The sequence below is a fragment of the Lissotriton helveticus genome, chromosome 4_1 (assembly GCF_964261635.1).
Source record: "Lissotriton helveticus chromosome 4_1, aLisHel1.1, whole genome shotgun sequence".
Classification (NCBI taxonomy): domain Eukaryota; kingdom Metazoa; phylum Chordata; class Amphibia; order Caudata; family Salamandridae; genus Lissotriton; species Lissotriton helveticus.
The window spans coordinates 945,286,373-945,302,981 of NC_136063.1; positions in this window are offsets into that span (position 1 = coordinate 945,286,373).

Consider the following 16,609-nt stretch of genomic DNA (forward strand, 5'->3'; position numbering starts at 1 on the left):
GAGGACAGTCAGTTCCTTTTTGTGTTTCAGTTCCACAGTCATATTTTGGCATGGTGCCGAGTCCCACAAGGGTATGCAGAGACCCCATAAATTTCAACCAGATCCTTAAGAAGAATCTGGAGTCTATGGTTATGCCCTGCAACTGTATCCTGGTACAGTATATTTTGACGACCTGCTGGGTGTGTCAAATACTCAAGACGGTTGTAAGGCAGATACTATTGCTCTGTTGAACCACTTGGCTGAGAAGGGGCATAAAGTCCCCCCAATAAGTTGGAGTAAGAAAGTCTTGTATCTTGCTCACCACATTGAGAAAGGTGTCGGACATGTGTCACAGGAAAAGATTTTGGCAATCTGCAAATGAAACCACAAACATCCCAGAAAGAAGTCAGAATATTCTTCGGGATGGTGGGCTACTCTCATCAGTGGATACCAAACCTTTCCCTAGCGGCCAAGCCTCTACCAAGGCTGCCACACCAGGATGTGTTGGATCCGGTGCCCTGGGACAATGATTGTTTTGTTGCCTTCCTAGAGTTGAGAGAAAGCCACTTTCATGGTGGAGTGGTGGGGTGCCTTCCAGGTGGTCATGGTTACCATGACTGCTGTGAATTGCAGAAGACTCCCCAAATGGATGCAAGGTGCCCATACTCACTGAGTTCTGTGTCCCCTTGATGATATAATAGCACAACTCCCAGAGCTGGTGGTGGTCAAAAATCACGGGAGCAAGTTAGTCAAACTGCGGGGGACCAACATGAACTTGAAACAGAACTTGTTTGGCCTTGTGGAGAGTTGGTGGTCAAAACTGAGGAGAGAGAGGGTAGCCTTGCAGTTGTGACTAAGCAAGACTCAGACCTCGGTGAAGGGCCTAGTGCTGTGGAACCATGAGGGTCTTACTTGTAAATACTGCAATGGTCTGATAAGGTCTATGATTTTGCAAAACAGACTTGCACCAGACATTTTACTCGGAAATGAGGTGGAAGTCTACAGGCTTTTAAAGGATTAGCTACTGTACTCACATCCCAGACATAAGTAAGGGTCTGGAGAAATACATTGGAACATGTCTGGGTTGAAAACATATTTGAAATAATTAGAAGGGGCAGGTGCTGGGGAAAGCTATTGGAAGTGGATTTTCTTCAATAGGCAAGTGGTTTGGAAGCCTGGGAAGTGGACTTGTGGGCATCATTTCAAAACCTCTTTTGATAGTTGCCCTTTGTGAAATATTCCTACTTAAGCTCTTTAAGAGATACAAGTATGCACAAGTTAGACAGGGAGTGAAGAGAAACCAACAGATGTAGAGTTAGAGGAAAGTCAGAGTAAGTATTATGATGATAGGAACCACCTTGAAGACTCTAGATGAAAGATGCATAAGGCCACACGGTTTAAGATGTCCATCATATAACATCAGATTGTACAACAAACACCAAAAGAGGGGAGTAGAGATTCAGCCTCCCCTTATTCTTCAATGAAAACATTGAATCTCACAAACAAGGAAGGACTAAAGTAGGCCAAGCCCTCTTGGGGCTGCTGTGGGGGAAACAGAAGGAGAAAAGAAGAAAACTAAAATATTACTGTGAAACTCCTCAAGTTGTTAATCTCTTTCATGCTCATGACGAGCCCAGCTTGTCATGAGTCACAGTCGCTGTGCTCATGACTAGCTGGGCTTGTCAGAACTGCCCCGGTCCGCCCACGTGCGATTGATTCCCCGCCTGTGCGGGAGAATTAATCAGTGGGCAGAGTCGTGCCATGCCCAGCTCGTCATGAGCACAGCTCTACTGTGACTCATGACGAGCTGGGCTCATCACGAGCACCGCGGCTCCGTGCCCCCCCAACGCCATGGGGGAATTACCCCCATAGAGAAGGAGTTAATACTGCCCTAAACCACCACTGGTGGCAGGCTTCATCATTGGGACGCTACAAGACCATTCTCTAAAGGGATCCCTCATATAGAAAGAAAAGTGATTTAAACTGTCCCCCTTTGTCTTTATTTATGACCCCACCGGGCAGGATTAAAATAAAAGTGAGTATATCAGAGTATCTATGTCTATTTTACACAATTTGTATCGACATGTTCCAGCCAGTTCAATTGCCCCTGTAGGTCACACGGCCTTCTTCAGGATACAGATCCATTAAATTCAAGTTCTTCCTAATTACTTTTTAAACAGAAGAAAAAAATTGGCAATACTCGCCCTCTGTAGACACACTCAGCGGCATACCTGAGTTTCAATATTATTTCTCCAAACACGGGAGCAGAGTAGGGACGTCGCATGTCGATACCATTTGGGTAAAATAGACATAAAATAGACATAAATACTCTGATACTCACTTTTATTTTTAGGAGTGTCCAGTAATATTTTTGTTTTTCTTTTCTCCTTCTGTTTCCCCTATAGCAGCGCCCTGAAGGCTGAAACTTTTTTAGTCCTTTCTTTTTTGTGAGGTTCAGCATCAGATTGTAATGGATTGATTTGCCATCAGAGGGGGGACTTGATAAGCATCATTTTGACTCCACCTTCTTCTTTGATGAGGCCCCATATATATTTAGACATGGTTTTATATACTTGTGTGATGTAACATGTAATGTAGTTCACCTGAACAGCTACAGATGGCGCAATTACTGTGTGATCTTGACAGTTATATGAGTGTGCATATTAATGGTTTCTTTGCACTAACATCACATTGTAGTTCTCATATAAATCTGCATTTGTGTGGTTTGAATAACATTGTTAATCCTCGTGTATTTGGGTACTCAATTGAGTAATACTCTGAATTCATTTTTAACTGAAAATGTACCCATTTGAATAGTACTCTACATCTATATTATAACCGTATATGTTTCTGTAATCATGCATTTAAACTTGTATTGAGGTGCTTAAGATAATGTTCAGCCTTTAATCTTGGTTGTTTGCTCTGTATGCAATGTTTTTCTCTCCTCAGCAGGTGCAATTGTGTGATCTTATAAATAAAAAAAAGGCACATTGGGCAACAGAAATAGTTAGGTTCCAAAGGTCAGGAAGCCTTAACGAACAAAGGGAGGGCTACTTTTTGAACGTAGTTGGGAGACTGAAGGGATTCGACGACATTTTGATGTGTGGGCCAAAGGAAAGGAGTTTCAAGAGTAGCTGCCAAGATTTACTGTTTGAAAATGGAAAAAAAGGAGACACTTGATAAGGAATTCTCAAATGTTATTTTGTGGGAGTTTAATTTGCGATCACACTTTAGGTACATTTAGAATCCCTTTAGACTTTAAGAGGAATAAATGTAAATGTAAATTGATACTTGTATAGCGCACTACTCACCCGCAAGGGTCTCAAGGCGCTTGTACGAATACTGCTGTGGAACCCATCCTGACTTTCCCTGTGAGGTGTCCACTCCTGGGCACCCCCAAGGTGGAGGCCAGGCATCCTTAGCGTTGTGGGGGCCGTTGTGGAGATTAAGCAAGCTATTGCCCAGAGTTGCAGAGTGGGACTCCATGATTGGAATAGGCACCGAGGCGAGAATTATCAGGTCCGTGGAATTTTGAGCCCAAGACCCGCCGAGGCGGGGAATTGAACCCTGGTCCCGGGCTAGACCTCTGCATCAGGGTCTGCCGCTCTAACCATTGAGCCACACTTCTCCATAGAGAATAGATCTCTTTGCAAAATTCCTGCTGTGTGGCTTCCTGCTATACAGTATTTCTTTCCTTAGAGAACTTCTACTGAGGTTCTGCTATGCTAACACCTTTCTTTTTTAATGGATATGATTAGGCTTTCTTCAGCTAGTGTTATTTAGTGTATAATCAGATTAGGAGATTTCAGATTTTCTCACGCATAACAAGCACGAGGAATGCAAATCGTATACCAATCATCAAATCCTCTTTTTAATATACTGTATTGCAAGCATGGAATTTCTTGTATGTTTTATGTTGCTAAGACTAAACTTCATTCATCATTTTGACCTGCCTGTAGTAATCCTGTATAAATCAATACTTAATCCCATCTTCCCACTCAGAGTTTTGCTGTGTGGCCAAATAAATTGCGCTGCAATTGTTAAATGATAGTAGATCCTATTTCCTTCTACTCCACAGGCACTTAGAAGTTTCCATTGCAGGGAGAAAGGAAAATGGCCTCAATTACTATTGGGTGAGCAAGGCTAATGCTGCTTCTTTCTGCTGGGGTACCTGTTTCATAAGGTAGGCCTGCATTACTGTCCCAGCCGTACCTGTCTTATGAGTGAGGCGTGAACTGCTCCTTCCTGTGCCACACTTCTCAGGTAAGGAAGGCTGACAAAGCTTCTACTTGTGCTTAAGCTATTTCATGTGAGGCTGGTTAGCACAGGTGCTGCCCATGCTTTTGGGGAGGATTGCAGTAGTGCTGTCCAAACTATATCACTTTTGGCTAGGGATGTCCACACACCTGATTCAACCACGGTTCCTTTTCTTTAAGAGGGGAGCTTGTAATGCTGATTTCCATGCTCAGTGTTTTTTTATATGAGAGAAGCTTGCACTTCTATTATGTGTTTTGTTGCCAGGAATCTTGCAAGGATGCTGCCGGGTGCCATGCATTTAATGTGTGAGGGATATCCCTGCACTGGTGATGCTTGTGCCAAATCTGTTGTGGGAGTAGATAGTGCAATGTCACCCACACAGCACATGTTGAATTTGCGAAGCTTGCATCTCTGCTGATTGTGTGAAGTTGAACTGCTAATACCAGTGTTGTTGTATGCTACTGTATTGTAAACGGTTATGCTATTGAGCTTCAATGATAATAAAAAAGATTTGTTTGACCTTAAGTAGACACATAGAAATATAAACAATGAAACATTGCAGGGTTGTCTGGATCAGAGCTAGAGGGTCCTTAAGGTGAGCTAAGACGGGTCGCTTAGAGTACCATCAGTGGGGAAGAAGCAGTTGGAGCAGACTGGAACTGTAAATAAAAAAGGGACCTGCTATCGACGAAAGGAAAGCAAATTGACAAACGAAAGGAAAGCAAATTGACAAAATCAGCATTTAGTTGCAGCGCCCGCAATGCTTGCAGCGTTTCTGATTGGAATGCTATGTGATTGGAATACTCTGCACTTCTGTTAAATGCAGCACACGCAGAAAGAAGAAAAAGAAACGAGGTGAAACAAAGATATTTCGCCTCATTACGCCTCACCTGGGAAGGTGTAGCATGTTGACGCATTCCCAGGTCTACCTCTAATGGCAAATCTGGAAATGCGCCAAATTCCATGGGTGGTTGCGTGGGAACACTCACACACACGCGGATCCATCATGGCTATCTCTTCTCTTTGAAGATAGCTGTTGAACTCATGATTGTGGGCGGCCGTCATCCGGCTCTTCTGGATGGTCAAGGCACAGGTATGGCATGAAGCCACACTTACCATACCATGCAGGGGAGAGGTCAAGAGTTTGTTATGCCACTGCCACACACCCCCCCCCCCCTAAAAAGGAGAACCTTTCAATCAAGACAGAACAATCAAGAGTGGTGTCTGAGAGAGCTATATTATGAACTAATTGAAAATATCAGCACTCCTGTTATAGTTTGGCCCCCAAAATGCGTACAACGTGAAAGTAATTTCGGTGGAAAGTTTCATACAGAAAGCTTCTTTTTGTTTCAATTCCCAGATAGCATAAATCAATGTTGTTGGTATTCCATGCAGTTCTTAACACTGTGTACTTTAAACGCGCTCTAATTCAATGCCTTTATTTGCAGGTCAGGCATTTTATATCGTTACATGAAACGATAAAAAAATGCTCTGAAAACTCTTGCGCGGTTTTACAAGGAAACTCAATTAATCAACTAGGACACTGTACTTGGATTGCAACAGAATCACATGCCTCTTTGCTGGGAACCGCGCATAACATCAATTAAGCATACTTCATTTCAGAATGGCACAAATGAACAGAGTGTGAGTCATAGAAAGCATTTATTCCTTAAAAGCCTTCATTGCTAATGGTTTTGTAAACTTTGTACATTTAATATGGGCTTCATTCATGCAGCAAGCTTAACTCACCTCAGGAGGGTGTAATATTACTGTGCACACACACAAAGCGGCGTGGAGCCACACAATTGCATAAATGATATAGAAAGGTTTTTGAGGTAGGCATCTGCTTACACTGTTTTTGTGGCTAGATATGATCATGCGGGGCTATCACCGTAAAAGGAGTGCACTTAAAAAATCAATAAATAATGATTCACAGTTTTGTTTTTTCTGCTTAAATTATGATGAATTGAGATTAAAAGAGAGTGTCCGAGAGAAGGTCGTTCGAGATATCTTGCTCTGCCTAAGACTATTTTAAGAAATCTATAGGCGATAAAAATTGAGGGTCCTGTCCTCGTTTTTGGCGCTGCGCAGACTCAGAACGGATCTATTGTATGTTTCCCGAAATTGTACTAACTACATCGCATGTTTTAACTCGGGAAATGTACTAGTTATTATATTAACTATTCCTCATTTTTGTTGTTTGCAGCTTATGATACCTTGTAGATTTTCTGAGCTAATGTATGTGCTGTAAACAGGACAAATTCAGAATTAAAACAAAGGCACAGAATTGGTTTGCATCTTTACAGGCAAATCATTGGATCCTGTCACAACCCCGCGGACCGTATTATACATTATTCCACGAGGGTACTACATGTGTGCGTGCCCACTTTGTATGCTCCAGGGGCACAATGGTATTATAGAGGGGGTGCAGATGCTTGTGCACCCCCTTCTGTAATACTGATAGGTCTGTTGCATATATTGCGACAGCGCTATCTTACAAGGGTGTTACCTCATTTGCATGGGGATGTGGCACAGAGGCAAACCTGCCTTGAGGAGGCGCACCGAAAGTGCACCACAAAAAGGTGGCACACTTTCAGTACACCTCCTACAGGCAGCCCTCTGGAGAGGAGAAAGGACCTCCCAATGGAGTCAGGTAAAGCCACTCATTGCGCCTGCCTGCAAGGGAGATTGATCTCTCTACCGTCCTAAAGTGCAGGCAGGTTGCCTCCTGAAATGGGAAACACAGAGCAGCTTTGAAACAGCTTCTTTGTATATCACTTGAATGTGCTGCCTCAGGGTAGCGTGGGTTTAAGGCTGCCCTGGTGGCTTTACCTTCTTCGCAATTCAGCCATGAGAAACACTCCTGGGGCCATATTATGAATACGGGGCACTGTCCCTTTTAGCACCCGGTGCACACTTTAAAAGGTGTGCCACAGAGGAAACAGAGAAATGTACCATATTCATAATAAGGCCCCAGTTGTGTTTCCCACGGCTGAAAAGACATAGGGGTGCATGCAACAAGCATTTTACTGGTCGCAAACGGGCCGATTCGCAGAATTGTCCCGTTTGCAACTGGAAATATGCATTTTCCAATGCATGTACCTTTTTGGATTCGCAATATAGGTAATCGCAATTTTTTGCGATTACCTAAATTGCGAATGCATTTGGTGAATTGCAATTTGGGATTCCCCATTTGAGATGCATGTAACATTTCCTAAATGCAACTGTGCATTTAGGAAATGCTGATTACCATCAACTTCAAGTTGATGGTAATTTGTGCTTGCATTGCAAAATGCACAAAAAATGCATTTTACAATGCACTATGTAGCACACACATACCCTTAGGGCATGTGTGTGCTACACATGTGCATACTTACCTTTTTTGGGGGGTGCCTCAGGGGGGCCTTAGGCCCCCAGGCACCCTTGAACTTGTATTCACAAATTAACTTGGTAATCACAAATTGCGAATGTTTTCCCATTCATTCCTATGGGGCAACAGGCCCATAGGAATAAATGGGAATGCATTCCCTAATAAAGATCCACAATGTGCGATTCGCTATTAGGGAATGTTAAGGATTCGCAAGAATATATGCGAATCCTTCATGTAGAGGCATTTGTGATTACCAAATAGTAAATCCGTATAATTCGCTATTTGGTAATCACAAATGATTACCTTGATGCATGGGCCCAATAGAGCTCAAGATAAAAGAAAAGGTATTTACTGATTTCCCCACAGATTGCATAGGTAATGTTCACCTATCTACACTGTGTCTACTTTCTACAGTAAATAATCTTGAGATAATTTTACACCATAGTCACCAGTGCTACTCAAGGTGGCTCCATGAGGTCAAGCATTTAATGAATGCATTTCTATCTAAAGCGCTATGTGGAAGGGGTTGTGCAGCAATTTTATTAAATACACAAACAATCTGGTATTATTGTGGTTACAATAACATAATGCATCTATCAAAGTATACACAGATCTAACTATATATGTATATCTATAGTCACTGATAAAACAAAGGTTAAAGGGGTCTTATAGTAAGGAGAAAAAGTTGGTTAAAACATAGCATTTGAAACTAACAAAACCACTGAAATCCACCAGTAATAGTTATTTCAAGTAACTAGAACTTGTGCCCTAAAGTAGCAGTCACTCATACCACCGGCAAGAACAGTGTTATCATTGATGTAATTTCAGATGTTGGAGTGATGTTATCAACAATGTCATAGAACATGTCATGATTGATGGAATATGTGAGGTAATTAGCAGTGCATTATGAAGGCATGCATTATAGCTACTCTAAAGCACGAGTTATATTCACTTGAGATAACTATAACTGGTGAATTGCAATGATAGTTTCAAATGGTATGCTTTAACTGAACTTTTCACCTAAAACTAAAATGCCCATTTAGCCTATGTTTTTTCAGTGAATGTATATCTTTTTATGTAAATAGCATATTATTGCAATTTGTAACTACAAAGTATCTTTAACCTTTGTTATTTTCAGTAAACTACTATGTTTTATAACCTAAAGTAATATGTTGATTGCTATGTGCTGCGTGGGGTGGGGTATGTCCAACCTACCCGGTTGCTGCCCAACTGTGCACCGTGTATGGCCTTTAACCGAGCATGGGGTTGGGCGCAGGGTCTATGGCCAGGCACTGTGTCCAACCCCTGCTGTCTATAAATGATGTCATATTATGTGTGGCAGAACTACTGGCTTTGACAAAGGCTCAAAAATAGGTAAAAAAGGGTTAATAGCAGGAGGTGTAATGACTTTATCAAGGGGTCAGAAGATCAATATATAGAATAGATCTATTGACTTTCTCATAGCGTCCCAATGACCTATAATCAAATGTATATTTTATGAATGCACACATTACAATGTTTAATAATAGTCATTGTCACACCATCTGTTCAATAAATATTTGTAAGTGAAAACATTAAACACGTCTTTGAGTCTTTGTTATGCATTTTTAGGCCACAAACTACAGCCATAGAACCAATCATAAGGGGGTCCTGCACTCCAGCTGAAGACTCTACACAGTCATCTTCAAATTCTTTAAGGAAATATGTTAAGCACTTCAGGGGTCACAAGTTCAATGACCCAGGATACTTACTCTTACTGTGTTTCCAGCAGCCCCCAGAACAATAAAATAAATCTTGGTCGCGCCCATGCCCTTCTAGGGGCACCACCAGGATCTTAAAAATACACTACAAGACCATGCAGGGCATTATGGGTAGCTCCTCGCTGGAGCAGTGAATAATAAATAAGCGGTTCATGCAGCTCCCTTGTTAATAATGTCAGGTGTTTTATTTTATTTTTGGGGTATCCCAATGTCCACCCAAGGCACTCACATTTGATTTTCAAATAATGTATTTAAACATTGGGAGTTGCAGGAAAGCACCCAGCCCCTCGTGGCCCCTGCCAACTCCCCAGCTGAACCCTACACCAGGCCTAGGTGTCAGTCGTACCCCACTTCTAATTCAAACTGAGAGTGGAGTGGAGCCAAGAATGGATAAAAGGGGCAGTCCATAAAGAGAACGTGCTTCGCATTCAGTCACGGATCTGCCTAGCCTTTCTGCACTCACTTTGTTGAGACTATCCTGCTTGGGTCCTGGTGTCTTGCAGTTGGGTTTTCCTGGTTCCTTGTTGGACGGCTCTGATGTGTTCCTGCTCGGGACGCTCATGACTTCCTCTTTCAGGTCACAGCTCTCTCCTTCTGGGTTCCTGATCATCTAGGCATTCCATCGTTGAATGTCCATGTTTGTTCATCTCTGTTTCCACGCGCCTCAGTTGCTCAGCTTCTTGTTCTGTGGGAGATATAACAAGAGAAGAAAAACATATTTTAAAAAGAATCCACATGTCCCAGGTATGACGGTAGGTCTAAGATGTGGTGTATCATTTCAAGGACATAATTACTTATCTGATGTGTCTGATCAACGGAGAGTGGAGATCTGCTTATCCTTTTGTTTCCTTATTCAACACTAGCTGTCAATATATACAAATACACTCATAGTATTTCATGATCTTCTAAGACATTACCTCCAGACATGTGTAATTAAGATAACTTGTTATATTTTTATTTACATAGGAGGTGCACGTAATCAACTCCACGCAGACTCCTTACAAGACATGTCATCATGATTCATCTCCTTCTCCCTTTCCGTTTTTTGTTTTCCCCTCTTCCCCACCTTCACCTCGTTGGCTTTGACTCTGCTGGGCTGCACTTGGTGGGTGAGGGAAATTGGGCTCCAGCATTAGGTTTTCCATCTTGTCTCTGCGGAAACATCAGGTAAGACTCACAGAATGCGAAGCCCACATTTATTTTCCGCCTGAGCAAGATGATAGAACGTCTTAGCTGGCATTGTCCCCATGATAAGGAACTTGCAAAAAGAAACACAGGCCCTGAAACTTAGAGTGGCTGCCTGAAAGCATGCCACCCAGACTTCACCCTTGACAGACGCTGCATCAGGGATCCATAGTAATTTATTCTCAGCCCTGCCATCCTCCTACAGTAACATTCCTCTAGTATATCACATAACTACCCCATCCTCTATACCATTAGCTCCACCAGAAAGGTTTCTAGGAGACCCTGCTAAATTTGCTACTTTCAATTAGTATTAACGAAACACGGAGGGAGTAGTGTCCCGGGGAATATTTAAAGACCAATACACAGTTATAGCCCCCTAAACAAGACACTATACTAACAAGAAATAGCTGTGGGTCTAGAAAAACTACTAACTCTGTATTCAAATGTATCTAGTCCGCAACCTGTACCCCTGTGAATCCAGTGAGATGCATAGGGACTGATCACAATGTGATTATGTTCCCATCAGTTACACACTCTGAACCGCCCTGGTCATCATTTGGGCCATTACACGACGTGGTGTGTCCACCCTGTAGGTATAGGTGTTCTAGATAGTGGTAACTGGAAGCAGTGCTAAACAAAAATTGTGAGTGAAGGTGCTTTTAATAAAATTGGATAGTGGATGCACAAGTAATTTTATTTAGAAAGCAAACAACTTCCAAGATTAAAAACATCAAGTGCAAAGTAACAGTAGTTCATAACAAATATCTACTGCATGTGTGTTAAGGTCGACATGTTTCTGCAGTTCATAGATCCTACCGGTATCTCCTGCTGGATATCATGCTGTACTGCCTCCTCAAAAGTTATACCTTTAGCTGGTATAGTGCTAGGTAAGGGCGTAAAAGTGGAAGGTCTCTTGAGTCCCGTATTTTGTTCTCCAATGGGGAGATTTTCAGATTTCAAGAAGAAGAAATGCAGTCTGACTTTTCTGAAGAATTTGGCTAGCTCTACTTGAGTCTGAAAGGGATCACCAGTTGTGGTCTGCACAAAACCATGTCCACAATTTAATACTTGTACTTCAGTGGAGGTGAGCTCTCTGGAGCTCAGGTTGATGATCAAACTGTCCCTGAGCTCATTCCTGCTTGGTCTTGTGGTATTTGCTTCCCGTTCCGTAGACCCATCGCTTGTGGAGGGACATTCCACTGCACTTGTCCTCTGGAGGTTCGTCTTCTTCCTCGTGTCCTTCCTTGGCCAAAACCTAAAAAAGGCTGCATATTCTGGCCCTGCGGGAAAGACATGAGAGATAACTTTCTTACCAATATGTTATCTCACTTTCTCTGTTTTCTTCTTTCTTTTTATATTGTGTCTTCTCTGCATGGTACATCTTGTGTGCGGATATCTGTTTCATCCCAAAAGAGAAGTGAGAGGACTGAATCAGGTGATATTTTTGATTTTTTATGCACTCACTCGTTTTTGAAGCAGTAGCAAGGTAGAATATTGGTCCTGAGGAAGCAGGAGATACCGGTAGGATCTATGAACTGCAGAAACATGTCGACCTTAACACACATGCAGTAGATATTTGTTATGAACTACTGTTACTTTGCACTTGATGTTTTTAATCTTGGAAGTGGTTTGCTTTCTAAATAAAATTACTTGTGCATCCACTATTCAATTTTAATAAAAGCACCTTCACTCACAATTTTTGTTTAACACTGCTTCCAGTTACCACTATCTAGAACACCTATACCTACAGAGTGGACACACCACTTTGTGTAATGGCCCAAATGATGACCAGGGCGGTTCAGAGTGTGTAACTGATGGGAACATAATCACATTGTGATCAGTCCCTATGCATCTCACTGGATTCACAGGGGTACAGGTTGCGGACTAGATACATTTGAATACAGAGTTAGTAGTTTTTCTAGACCCACAGCTATTTCTTGTTAGTATACTTTCAATTAGTGCCAATTGCATTTTATGTGCAAAGCATCTTGTTTCCCCACAGAACAAGCCAAAGTGGCATTCTTTTTGTCTTATTTGGGGTGAACTGCAGCTACTTGGTCTATCCATTTAGTAGATCTCAATGACAACTTGTTACACAACTACTCTGAATTCGAAGAACAGTTGCGTTGATTATTCAACAGACACTCATTTATGCAACAGTAGATAGAGAACTGTTAAACCTGAAGCAGGGGGCAAATGACTTGATGACATATATCTCCTATTTTAGTAGGTTTATAGCCAAGGCAGATGGACTGAGGCCATATGCAGTGCTCTTTTTTTATAAAGATGAACTAAAAGACGTTGTGGCCCAAATAGTGGATGCCTCTGACTCATGTAATGCACTAATAGATCTTGTGGTCAAGCTAGATCACAGGAGCAGAGGCGAGAAAAAGGACATTACAAGACCCGATTTCTTATATTTAAAGAAAGGAAACCAGAAATAGAAAATAGCATTGAAGACCCTGAACCTATGCAGATAGGAAGCATTAAGGGGCCTTTGAGTGATGAAGAAAGACAGAGGCTTAGAGACAAAAAACAATGTCTTTATTGTGGGAAAGCAGGGCACTACCTACGAGACTGTCCTGTTTAACCTAAAAAACACAATGAGTCAGGAAACTAGCAAACCTAAGAACTATGGAGACAGGTTCCTCAGGTAGGCCAGGTTTGATGGTCTCCCAACTGGTGGCTCAGAACCATGCAATTCCTCCCCAGCATCATTTTTTTTGTCAGAGCAAGATTGATCTGGGGAGATCAATTCCTAGATATCTAGATCATGTTAGAGTCCGGGGTGACAGGGAATGTTATCTACTCACAATGGGTTAAACATATGGCAATCCAAGTTGAACCTAAATCCGTAGTAGAAATAGTAAAGACAATCGAGGGGAGTACCATAAAATCAGGACCTGTCACAAATACCACTACAGAACTAGAGCTCAGCATCCATGATCATCATCAAGAAACAGTTCAGTTTTACCTGATTTCTTCTCCTCAGTTTGAGGCAATTTTAGGGATTCCTTGGTAATGTGTCATGATCCAGAAATAAATTAGAGGGATCAGTCTTTGTTTTTTTCTTCTGAATTCTGTGCATTACACTGCTTGAAGTGTTCTATACAAACACAACACATAGCCTTAACCGCTAACTCCAGTTTACCTGAATTGCCTGCCTGCTATTACTCCTTGAATGAAGTATTTTATAAAGAAAAGGCCTCTTTCCTAACAACTCATCATCCATACATCTGTCGCATAGGTCTAGTTCTGGGAGCTAAAATTCTATGCAGTCGGATGTATGCTCTGACTGAGAAAGAAAACATCTACTTGCAAGAGTATTTGGATGACAGGCTAAAGATAGGGTTTATTCGTCCTTCCAGGTTAGCTACTTCCACTCCCCTTTTCTCCATTCCCAAACTGGAAGGGGGTCTCTGGTGTTGTATCGACTTTAGAGCCCTAAACGATGTGACTATAAAGAACAGATACCTTCTACCTCTTATACAATCATTACTCGATCAAGTGAAAAACGCTAGTATCTTTACAAAACTGGATCTGAGGGGGGAGTCTATTTAGTTAGGGTAAGAGATGGAGGCAAAAAGAAAAAGGCTTTTTGTACCAAATTCGAGCTCTATGAGTATTTGGTAATGCCTTTTGGTCTTTCTAATGCCCCTGCCATTCCCAGTTTTTTATCAGTATAGCTTTGAGAGATGTGTTGGGTGTTAGTGCCATTGCATATATCGATGGCATTTTGATCTACTCCTCTACCATCACAGAAGATATAGACCATGCAAGAACTATGTTAGATCGTCTTAGGGAGTACAATCTCTATGGTAAATTGGACAAATGTGAATTCCACACTATGGAAGTAACATTTCTGGGTTTTGTGTTATCCTCCAAAGGGGTGAAAATGGATCCCCAAAAAATTGCGGCTATCACATAATGGCCTTCCCCTTGTACTGTAAAGGGAGTGCAGATCTTTCTAGGGTTCGCCAACTTCTATAGCCATTTCATAAATGGCTTTGCGTCTCTGGTGTCGCTGGCGTCCAAACAAAAGGGATGCCTTTTTTTTGGACGCCAGCTGCTGAAGAAGCTTTTTCGGAGCTAAATTCTGCTTTTGTTACTGCTCCTATCCTGAAACATTCTGATTCTTCTCAGCCATTTATAGTCGAAGTGTATGAATCACAAGTAGCCATTGGGTAAATTTGATCCCAGAGAGACAGACAGACTGGCCAGTTACACCCTGTTGCCTTTTATTCTTACAAATTACCTCCTACTGAACAAAACTATTCTGTAGGAGACTGAGAACTATTAGCCATAAAGCGAGCCTTTGAGGAGTTGTGGCAATACCAGTTAGGGGCTTTACATACTGTTACTATTATTACGAATCATAGAAACGTATAGTTCTTTAAAGTAGCTAGAGCTCAATCCATGCAACAATTACGATGGACACACTATTTCAGGAATTTTTATTAAGCAATACAGTTCCAGGCAGACAAGAAACATGAAAAATCAGAAACCTTATCACGCTATGGCTATGATGTACCAGAAATTATGAAGACTCAAGACCAGCCCCTTATTTAAAATCCAGAGCATATCTTGGAGGCTGTATGTTCGGAAGAATCATTTTTTAAAGAAGTGCTTCAAGCACAAGACACCAAAGAGATAAAGGATTTTGAACACAAACACTTGGGTGTGAGATTGCAGAATCTTCTAAATGTTCAAGGAGGCTTAGGCCTCCCTGCCAAATCCTTACAACAACAGGCCCTTGACTGGTGTCATTCTCATGTGTTAGCAGGACATCCAGGCTATAAACAGACCATTGCATTACTCAGAAGATCCTTTTAGTGGCCCTCTATCGTTCAGGACACTCACCTGTATATTCAACAGTGTCATATCTGTGCCCAAAGTAAGAGCTCACATCGAGTCCCTATGGGTTATTAACTCCTATGCCCATACCCCCTATTCCATGGCATTCAATTTCCATGGATTTATTGTTGAACTTCCACCTACTAAACAAGGAAATACTGTCATTTTGGTTGCTGTTAACATGTCAAAAATGTCTCAATTTATACCTTTGAAAAGTCTGCCTAACTCTAAAGAACTAGCTACTGTGTTTCTACAGCATATAGTGACAATGCATGGGCTCCCATCTGTTATTGTATCCAATCAGGCCCCCAATGTGTGTCCAAGTTCTGAAAATGTTTGGGAACACTATTGCAAATAGAAGTGAGACTCTCCTCTTCACATCATCCCCACAAGGATGGGCAAACAGAAAGAGTAAACCAGTATCTGGAACAATACATGAGATGTCAACTGCTTCACACCTCTGAGGAATGGGATACCTTTCTTTGGACAGCAGAATTTGCATATAAAAATGGAAAACTCTCTTCCATAGGACATTCACCTTTTTTCTGTAATTTTGTTTTTTTTTATCCTTATTGTGGACTTTTATCTCCTTCTGTTACCACCTCCACTCCTGCAGATTTAGAAATTCAGGAATCACCTTCACAAAACACATAAAACAGCCCAAAGAAACCTAGATAAGTCCAAGAGCAGGTACAAAGATAGTGACGATCAACATCGACGACCATTGAGCATGTTTTAAAAGCTGAGTCCAGGGGCTGTAATGGCATGGAGTCTGAGAATGTGACATGGGACCCTGCAGCAAGAATCTGCAAGACATGCAGAGTTTATACTTTGCAGACTCAGTGGACAGGGTGGCTGACACCAGGGTTTTGATGAAGACACGATCATCTTTCAGAGCCCTATGGGTATGTTTGAAGGGGCAGAGTGACTAGTCACAGCCAAAGGTCTTCCCAGTGTCCAGGAGGCTCATGGTCACAGTGACAGTATTTAGAGTATGGTCATCATGCCCTTTAGCTAAAGCTCTTTTTTATAACTAGTTTGTGATTTTAGTAGACAGACATAATGTTCCATTAATAATGCTTTTTTATTGTGGACACCAATCTGACAACTGAGCATCTCATCCTGAGCATGCAACATTGAAACCTTTCAAAGATGCATGCTGGGACCACATAGGCACAGGCGTTTCAGTACTAAGTTAAATCAC